The following is a 10,000-nucleotide window of genomic DNA, read 5'->3' as shown; positions in this document are numbered from 1 at the left end:
CGTGGAGGCGCGTATAGTTCCAAACATGGATCGCGGAAGCACGTAACCACTGCGCTGGACAAAATCGACACAAGTGCCGAGGAAGCGCGGACAGGACGCATGCTGGACTGCGAGAAACCGTGTTCTTCTGCTCGCGCTGGGCATAAACGAAATAGGACACCTCTATTATTTAACGAATTTTTCTCTTTATTCTGTCTTTAAAAGACAGAATTTTTTTTCTCTTTAACTCTATTTTCTCTTTTTCATACCTTAGTCGCTCGGACATAAGAGTTGATGCTCAGTTAGTACGAGTAAACACAAAAGTGAATACAAGTCACCAACCTCCACTAAGGGAAGGCTCGCCACATAAGGGCCATTCGGTCTAGGACACCGACCCGTGGCAATGCTGTGTAGAGAATAATTCGATACGAAGCACGGTACGAAACAGTCAAGACCGAAGTCTCGAGGCGCCCATGACTGCTTCTCGACCGAGATCGTAGAATAGCCACAGACGCGCGCTGCACCGACCGACTCGACCGAACCGTCGACTCTCTTATAGATACCGAACGGCCGGCCGGGACGCCGGCGCCGCGCGGTCAATAGCACGCGCGCTTATGGCCGCAAACCGCCGCGGCAACAGACCTCCCGGCGGGGCTGTTGGAACTTAGAGCGAAAAAAGTATAAAAATTTTTTTCACAAAATATAATAAATTTTAACATTTCTATATTATTTTACACAAAATAACCAACTTTTCATAATTCACCGAACTTTGAAAATTTTTCTAAGTCCCACAAATAAGAGGAAAATTTTTAAGTATCGGTCCTAGACGATTTTCGACGTGATATCACTGTAATATAGACGATTTCTAGCAATATATATCATAACACCAAACTCGCTACAATTATTATTTATCGAGTTATTAGCAAATAATGGACGGATGTGCTACTCCGTCGACAAAACTCTGGAAATTTTTCTAAGTCCCACCGCCAAGAGGAAACTTTTTCCCTATCGGTCCTAGACGATTTTCGACGTGATATCACTGTAATATAGACGGTTTCTAACAATATATATCATAACACCAAACTCGCTACAATTATTATTTATCGAGTTATTAGCAAATAATGGACGGATGTGCTACTCCGTCGACAAAACTCTGGAAATTTTTCTAAGTCCCACCGCTAAGAGGAAACTTTTTCCGTATCGGTCCTAGACGATTTTCGACGTGATATCACTGTAATATAGACGGTTTCTAACAATATATATCATAACACCAAACTCGCTACAATTATTATTTATCGAGTTATTAGCAAATAATGGACGGATGTGCTACTCCGTCGACAAAACTCTGGAAATTTTTCTAAGTCCCACCGCCAAGAGGAAACTTTTTCCCTATCGGTCCTAGACGATTTTCGACGTGATATCACTGTAATATAGACGGTTTCTAACAATATATATCATAACACCAAACTCGCTACAATTATTATTTATCGAGTTATTAGCAAATAATGGACGGATGTGCTACTCCGTCGGACGTTCGACGAAAATTTTTCTAAGTCCCACCGCCAAGAGGAAACTTTTTCCCTATCGGTCCTCGACGATTTTCGACGTGATATCACTGTAATATAGACGGTTTCTAACAATATATATCATAACACCAAACTCGCTACAATTATTATTTATCGAGTTATTAGCAAATAATGGACGGATGTGCTACTCCGTCGGACGTTCGACGAAAATTTTTCTAAGTCCCACCGCCAAGAGGAAACTTTTTCCGTATCGGTCCTAGACGATTTTCGACGTGATATCACTGTAATATAGACGGTTTCTAACAATATATATCATAACACCAAACTCGCTACAATTATTATTTATCGAGTTATTAGCAAATAATGGACGGATGTGCTACTCCGTCGGACGTTCGACGAAAATTTTTCTAAGTCCCACCGCCAAGAGGAAACTTTTTCCCTATCGGTCCTAGACGATTTTCGACGTGATATCACTGTAATATAGACGGTTTCTAACAATATATATCATAACACCAAACTCGCTACAATTATTATTTATCGAGTTATTAGCAAATAATGGACGGATGTGCTACTCCGTCGACAAAACTCTGGAAATTTTTCTAAGTCCCACCGCCAAGAGGAAACTTTTTCCCTATCGGTCCTAGACGATTTTCGACGTGATATCACTGTAATATAGACGGTTTCTAACAATATATATCATAACACCAAACTCGCTACAATTATTATTTATCGAGTTATTAGCAAATAATGGACGGATGTGCTACTCCGTCGACAAAACTCTGGAAATTTTTCTAAGTCCCACCGCCAAGAGGAAACTTTTTCCGTATCGGTCCTAGACGATTTTCGACGTGATATCACTGTAATATAGACGGTTTCTAACAATATATATCATAACACCAAACTCGCTACAATTATTATTTATCGAGTTATTAGCAAATAATGGACGGATGTGCTACTCCGTCGACAAAACTCTGGAAATTTTTCTAAGTCCCACCGCCAAGAGGAAACTTTTTCCCTATCGGTCCTAGACGATTTTCGACGTGATATCACTGTAATATAGACGGTTTCTAACAATATATATCATAACACCAAACTCGCTACAATTATTATTTATCGAGTTATTAGCAAATAATGGACGGATGTGCTACTCCGTCGACAAAACTCTGGAAATTTTTCTAAGTCCCACCGCTAAGAGGAAACTTTTTCCGTATCGGTCCTAGACGATTTTCGACGTGATATCACTGTAATATAGACGGTTTCTAACAATATATATCATAACACCAAACTCGCTACAATTATTATTTATCGAGTTATTAGCAAATAATGGACGGATGTGCTACTCCGTCGACAAAACTCTGGAAATTTTTCTAAGTCCCACCGCCAAGAGGAAACTTTTTCCCTATCGGTCCTAGACGATTTTCGACGTGATATCACTGTAATATAGACGGTTTCTAACAATATATATCATAACACCAAACTCGCTACAATTATTATTTATCGAGTTATTAGCAAATAATGGACGGATGTGCTACTCCGTCGACAAAACTCTGGAAATTTTTCTAAGTCCCACCGCCAAGAGGAAACTTTTTCCCTATCGGTCCTAGACGATTTTCGACGTGATATCACTGTAATATAGACGGTTTCTAACAATATATATCATAACACCAAACTCGCTACAATTATTATTTATCGAGTTATTAGCAAATAATGGACGGATGTGCTACTCCGTCGACAAAACTCTGGAAATTTTTCTAAGTCCCACCGCTAAGAGGAAACTTTTTCCGTATCGGTCCTAGACGATTTTCGACGTGATATCACTGTAATATAGACGGTTTCTAACAATATATATCATAACACCAAACTCGCTACAATTATTATTTATCGAGTTATTAGCAAATAATGGACGGATGTGCTACTCCGTCGACAAAACTCTGGAAATTTTTCTAAGTCCCACCGCCAAGAGGAAACTTTTTCCCTATCGGTCCTAGACGATTTTCGACGTGATATCACTGTAATATAGACGGTTTCTAACAATATATATCATAACACCAAACTCGCTACAATTATTATTTATCGAGTTATTAGCAAATAATGGACGGATGTGCTACTCCGTCGACAAAACTCTGGAAATTTTTCTAAGTCCCACCGCTAAGAGGAAACTTTTTCCGTATCGGTCCTAGACGATTTTCGACGTGATATCACTGTAATATAGACGGTTTCTAACAATATATATCATAACACCAAACTCGCTACAATTATTATTTATCGAGTTATTAGCAAATAATGGACGGATGTGCTACTCCGTCGGACGTTCGACGAAAATTTTTCTAAGTCCCACCGCCAAGAGGAAACTTTTTCCGTATCGGTCCTAGACGATTTTCGACGTGATATCACTGTAATATAGACGGTTTCTAACAATATATATCATAACACCAAACTCGCTACAATTATTATTTATCGAGTTATTAGCAAATAATGGACGGATGTGCTACTCCGTCGGACGTTCGACGAAAATTTTTCTAAGTCCCACCGCCAAGAGGAAACTTTTTCCCTATCGGTCCTAGACGATTTTCGACGTGATATCACTGTAATATAGACGGTTTCTAACAATATATATCATAACACCAAACTCGCTACAATTATTATTTATCGAGTTATTAGCAAATAATGGACGGATGTGCTACTCCGTCGACAAAACTCTGGAAATTTTTCTAAGTCCCACCGCCAAGAGGAAACTTTTTCCCTATCGGTCCTAGACGATTTTCGACGTGATATCACTGTAATATAGACGGTTTCTAACAATATATATCATAACACCAAACTCGCTACAATTATTATTTATCGAGTTATTAGCAAATAATGGACGGATGTGCTACTCCGTCGACAAAACTCTGGAAATTTTTCTAAGTCCCACCGCCAAGAGGAAACTTTTTCCGTATCGGTCCTAGACGATTTTCGACGTGATATCACTGTAATATAGACGGTTTCTAACAATATATATCATAACACCAAACTCGCTACAATTATTATTTATCGAGTTATTAGCAAATAATGGACGGATGTGCTACTCCGTCGACAAAACTCTGGAAATTTTTCTAAGTCCCACCGCCAAGAGGAAACTTTTTCCCTATCGGTCCTAGACGATTTTCGACGTGATATCACTGTAATATAGACGGTTTCTAACAATATATATCATAACACCAAACTCGCTACAATTATTATTTATCGAGTTATTAGCAAATAATGGACGGATGTGCTACTCCGTCGACAAAACTCTGGAAATTTTTCTAAGTCCCACCGCTAAGAGGAAACTTTTTCCGTATCGGTCCTAGACGATTTTCGACGTGATATCACTGTAATATAGACGGTTTCTAACAATATATATCATAACACCAAACTCGCTACAATTATTATTTATCGAGTTATTAGCAAATAATGGACGGATGTGCTACTCCGTCGACAAAACTCTGGAAATTTTTCTAAGTCCCACCGCCAAGAGGAAACTTTTTCCCTATCGGTCCTAGACGATTTTCGACGTGATATCACTGTAATATAGACGGTTTCTAACAATATATATCATAACACCAAACTCGCTACAATTATTATTTATCGAGTTATTAGCAAATAATGGACGGATGTGCTACTCCGTCGGACGTTCGACGAAAATTTTTCTAAGTCCCACCGCCAAGAGGAAACTTTTTCCCTATCGGTCCTAGACGATTTTCGACGTGATATCACTGTAATATAGACGGTTTCTAACAATATATATCATAACACCAAACTCGCTACAATTATTATTTATCGAGTTATTAGCAAATAATGGACGGATGTGCTACTCCGTCGGACGTTCGACGAAAATTTTTCTAAGTCCCACCGCCAAGAGGAAACTTTTTCCGTATCGGTCCTAGACGATTTTCGACGTGATATCACTGTAATATAGACGGTTTCTAACAATATATATCATAACACCAAACTCGCTACAATTATTATTTATCGAGTTATTAGCAAATAATGGACGGATGTGCTACTCCGTCGGACGTTCGACGAAAATTTTTCTAAGTCCCACCGCTAAGAGGAAACTTTTTCCGTATCGGTCCTAGACGATTTTCGACGTGATATCACTGTAATATAGACGGTTTCTAACAATATGTATCATAACACCAAACTCGCTACAATTATTATTTATCGAGTTATTAGCAAATAATGGACGGATGTGCTACTCCGTCGACAAAACTCTGGAAATTTTTCTAAGTCCCACCGCTAAGAGGAAACTTTTTCCGTATCGGTCCTAGACGATTTTCGACGTGATATCACTGTAATATAGACGGTTTCTAACAATATATATCATAACACCAAACTCGCTACAATTATTATTTATCGAGTTATTAGCAAATAATGGACGGATGTGCTACTCCGTCGGACGTTCGACGAAAATTTTTCTAAGTCCCACCGCTAAGAGGAAACTTTTTCCGTATCGGTCCTAGACGATTTTCGACGTGATATCACTGTAATATAGACGGTTTCTAACAATATGTATCATAACACCAAACTCGCTACAATTATTATTTATCGAGTTATTAGCAAATAATGGACGGATGTGCTACTCCGTCGACAAAACTCTGGAAATTTTTCTAAGTCCCACCGCCAAGAGGAAACTTTTTCCCTATCGGTCCTAGACGATTTTCGACGTGATATCACTGTAATATAGACGGTTTCTAACAATATATATCATAACACCAAACTCGCTACAATTATTATTTATCGAGTTATTAGCAAATAATGGACGGATGTGCTACTCCGTCGACAAAACTCTGGAAATTTTTCTAAGTCCCACCGCCAAGAGGAAACTTTTTCCGTATCGGTCCTAGACGATTTTCGACGTGATATCACTGTAATATAGACGGTTTCTAACAATATATATCATAACACCAAACTCGCTACAATTATTATTTATCGAGTTATTAGCAAATAATGGACGGATGTGCTACTCCGTCGGACGTTCGACGAAAATTTTTCTAAGTCCCACCGCCAAGAGGAAACTTTTTCCCTATCGGTCCTAGACGATTTTCGACGTGATATCACTGTAATATAGACGGTTTCTAACAATATATATCATAACACCAAACTCGCTACAATTATTATTTATCGAGTTATTAGCAAATAATGGACGGATGTGCTACTCCGTCGACAAAACTCTGGAAATTTTTCTAAGTCCCACCGCCAAGAGGAAACTTTTTCCGTATCGGTCCTAGACGATTTTCGACGTGATATCACTGTAATATAGACGGTTTCTAACAATATATATCATAACACCAAACTCGCTACAATTATTATTTATCGAGTTATTAGCAAATAATGGACGGATGTGCTACTCCGTCGGACGTTCGACGAAAATTTTTCTAAGTCCCACCGCCAAGAGGAAACTTTTTCCGTATCGGTCCTAGACGATTTTCGACGTGATATCACTGTAATATAGACGGTTTCTAACAATATATATCATAACACCAAACTCGCTACAATTATTATTTATCGAGTTATTAGCAAATAATGGACGGATGTGCTACTCCGTCGGACGTTCGACGAAAATTTTTCTAAGTCCCACCGCCAAGAGGAAACTTTTTCCGTATCGGTCCTAGACGATTTTCGACGTGATATCACTGTAATATAGACGGTTTCTAACAATATATATCATAACACCAAACTCGCTACAATTATTATTTATCGAGTTATTAGCAAATAATGGACGGATGTGCTACTCCGTCGGACGTTCGACGAAAATTTTTCTAAGTCCCACCGCCAAGAGGAAACTTTTTCCCTATCGGTCCTAGACGATTTTCGACGTGATATCACTGTAATATAGACGGTTTCTAACAATATATATCATAACACCAAACTCGCTACAATTATTATTTATCGAGTTATTAGCAAATAATGGACGGATGTGCTACTCCGTCGACAAAACTCTGGAAATTTTTCTAAGTCCCACCGCCAAGAGGAAACTTTTTCCGTATCGGTCCTAGACGATTTTCGACGTGATATCACTGTAATATAGACGGTTTCTAACAATATATATCATAACACCAAACTCGCTACAATTATTATTTATCGAGTTATTAGCAAATAATGGACGGATGTGCTACTCCGTCGGACGTTCGACGAAAATTTTTCTAAGTCCCACCGCCAAGAGGAAACTTTTTCCCTATCGGTCCTAGACGATTTTCGACGTGATATCACTGTAATATAGACGGTTTCTAACAATATATATCATAACACCAAACTCGCTACAATTATTATTTATCGAGTTATTAGCAAATAATGGACGGATGTGCTACTCCGTCGACAAAACTCTGGAAATTTTTCTAAGTCCCACCGCCAAGAGGAAACTTTTTCCCTATCGGTCCTAGACGATTTTCGACGTGATATCACTGTAATATAGACGGTTTCTAACAATATATATCATAACACCAAACTCGCTACAATTATTATTTATCGAGTTATTAGCAAATAATGGACGGATGTGCTACTCCGTCGACAAAACTCTGGAAATTTTTCTAAGTCCCACCGCCAAGAGGAAACTTTTTCCCTATCGGTCCTAGACGATTTTCGACGTGATATCACTGTAATATAGACGGTTTCTAACAATATATATCATAACACCAAACTCGCTACAATTATTATTTATCGAGTTATTAGCAAATAATGGACGGATGTGCTACTCCGTCGACAAAACTCTGGAAATTTTTCTAAGTCCCACCGCTAAGAGGAAACTTTTTCCGTATCGGTCCTAGACGATTTTCGACGTGATATCACCGTAATATAGACGGTTTCTAACAATATATATCATAACACCAAACTCGCTACAATTATTATTTATCGAGTTATTAGCAAATAATGGACGGATGTGCTACTCCGTCGACAAAACTCTGGAAATTTTTCTAAGTCCCACCGCCAAGAGGAAACTTTTTCCGTATCGGTCCTAGACGATTTTCGACGTGATATCACTGTAATATAGACGGTTTCTAACAATATATATCATAACACCAAACTCGCTACAATTATTATTTATCGAGTTATTAGCAAATAATGGACGGATGTGCTACTCCGTCGGACGTTCGACGAAAATTTTTCCAAGTCCCACCGCCAAGAGGAAACTTTTTCCCTATCGGTCCTAGACGATTTTCGACGTGATATCACTGTAATATAGACGGTTTCTAACAATATGTATCATAACACCAAACTCGCTACAATTATTATTTATCGAGTTATTAGCAAATAATGGACGGATGTGCTACTTCGTCGGACGTTCGACGAAAATTTTTCTAAGTCCCACCGCCAAGAGGAAACTTTTTCCCTATCGGTCCTAGACGATTTTCGACGTGATATCACTGTAATATAGACGGTTTCTAACAATATATATCATAACACCAAACTCGCTACAATTATTATTTATCGAGTTATTAGCAAATAATGGACGGATGTGCTACTCCGTCGACAAAACTCTGGAAATTTTTCTAAGTCCCACCGCTAAGAGGAAACTTTTTCCGTATCGGTCCTAGACGATTTTCGACGTGATATCACTGTAATATAGACGGTTTCTAACAATATATATCATAACACCAAACTCGCTACAATTATTATTTATCGAGTTATTAGCAAATAATGGACGGATGTGCTACTCCGTCGGACGTTCGACGAAAATTTTTCTAAGTCCCACCGCCAAGAGGAAACTTTTTCCCTATCGGTCCTAGACGATTTTCGACGTGATATCACTGTAATATAGACGGTTTCTAACAATATATATCATAACACCAAACTCGCTACAATTATTATTTATCGAGTTATTAGCAAATAATGGACGGATGTGCTACTCCGTCGACAAAACTCTGGAAATTTTTCTAAGTCCCACCGCCAAGAGGAAACTTTTTCCCTATCGGTCCTAGACGATTTTCGACGTGATATCACTGTAATATAGACGGTTTCTAACAATATATATCATAACACCAAACTCGCTACAATTATTATTTATCGAGTTATTAGCAAATAATGGACGGATGTGCTACTCCGTCGGACGTTCGACGAAAATTTTTCTAAGTCCCACCGCCAAGAGGAAACTTTTTCCCTATCGGTCCTAGACGATTTTCGACGTGATATCACTGTAATATAGACGGTTTCTAACAATATATATCATAACACCAAACTCGCTACAATTATTATTTATCGAGTTATTAGCAAATAATGGACGGATGTGCTACTCCGTCGGACGTTCGACGAAAATTTTTCTAAGTCCCACCGCCAAGAGGAAACTTTTTCCGTATCGGTCCTAGACGATTTTCGACGTGATATCACTGTAATATAGACGGTTTCTAACAATATATATCATAACACCAAACTCGCTACAATTATTATTTATCGAGTTATTAGCAAATAATGGACGGATGTGCTACTCCGTCGGACGTTCGACGAAAATTTTTCTAAGTCCCACCGCCAAGAGGAAA

The sequence above is a fragment of the Halictus rubicundus genome, unplaced genomic scaffold (genome assembly GCF_050948215.1).
Source record: "Halictus rubicundus isolate RS-2024b unplaced genomic scaffold, iyHalRubi1_principal scaffold0466, whole genome shotgun sequence".
Taxonomy (NCBI): domain Eukaryota; kingdom Metazoa; phylum Arthropoda; class Insecta; order Hymenoptera; family Halictidae; genus Halictus; species Halictus rubicundus.
This window is presented reverse-complemented; position numbering follows the sequence as displayed.